The sequence below is a fragment of the Octodon degus genome, unplaced genomic scaffold (assembly GCF_000260255.1).
Source record: "Octodon degus isolate 3935 unplaced genomic scaffold, OctDeg1.0 scaffold00025, whole genome shotgun sequence".
Taxonomy (NCBI): domain Eukaryota; kingdom Metazoa; phylum Chordata; class Mammalia; order Rodentia; family Octodontidae; genus Octodon; species Octodon degus.
Genome location: NW_004524601.1, coordinates 7,146,943 through 7,148,374, shown reverse-complemented (window position 1 = coordinate 7,148,374; position 1,432 = coordinate 7,146,943).

Genomic DNA, 1,432 nt, shown 5'->3' with positions numbered 1-1,432 from the left:
TTTATTTATTTATTTATTTATTTTTGGCAGAACCAGGGATTGAACTCAGGCCCCTGCACTTGCCAGGGAAGTGCTTATTCTACTGAGCCATCTCTCCAGCCCCAGAAATTTCCTCTTAATGTGCCTTAAGATTTTATGTGTTAACCAGAATTGTACAAGGACTGTAAATTCTCCATATACTTGTCAACATTGTTATTTTCTCACTTTTTGAAGTTAGCTATTTACTGGCTTTGAAATGATATCTCTTACTGGTTTTGGTTTGCATTTTCTTAATGATTGTTGATGCTGAACACTTTTAATAACACTCAGTGGCCATTTGCATCTATCTCCTTTGGAGAAAATTATATTTAGACAATTTATCTTAGTTGATTAAGATTAGTTGTCATTTTACTATTGACATCTTAGAATTTTTCATGTATGCTATACACAAGTCACTAATCAGATAAATGAAATACATGCACTATGTGCATTTATTTTCTACCATTCTGTTGATTGTCTTTTCAGTTTTTGAAAGTATTAAGACTCATTTTCTTTTCAATTTTGACGTACTTAAGTTTTAACTTTCAACGTGATATCTATAAAATAGTTGTCTAGAAGAGTTGAAAGCGTATCTTTTTTGAAAGCATATCTTTAATTCACCTTGTACACTTATTTATGCATTTATGTATGTATCTATTTTTTGTCCTTTTGAGACAGTGTCTCCCTACTCAAATCAGGCTGGACTTGGGCTCACTTTATAGCCAGCATGGTCTGAAGCTTGCCACTACCCTCCTGCCTCAGCCTCTTCAGTTCTGGGATTATAGGCATTCCACACCATGGCTGGCTTGCCTTTGATATTTAAATTAATAATTTTATATAATGTGGTATATGTGTCTAACTTTATATTTGTAATTACTTATTCAATTGTCTGAAATCACTTAGTATAGGATCTTTTTGTGGGGACCCACTGATCTCTTAATGCACCCCAGGAAGAAACAGTGGGAAGATGTGGAAAAGATAGACAAGAGACACGATCCGGGCCAGGTGATGGCACATGCGTGCCTGGCAAAGGACCTCTGAACAAAAATAGAGGCATTTATTTGCACCTTTGAAAACTTGCAAGACCCAAGGTTGCCTAGCAACTAATAGCCCACAATGTACAGGCAGGAGGTTTTTCTCAAGGCTGAGGCAGCTTGACTCCTTCAGGCAATGAGGCCTCACCCTGCCCTCCCGTGTAGGATCAATTTCTAGCTTCAGTGGCTCACAGCACATTTTCACATTGAATTGTCTTAGGTCCTTGTCAAAAATGAATTGGCAAAAGGTTTCTATTTAGATTTGAAATACTACTATACCAATATACCATGTACCATGTTGTCTTTATTTTTTTATTTTTTATTTTTTTATTTTTTTGTAAGGGTCTACAGGGTCTCACGATATAGATAGGACTCATAGT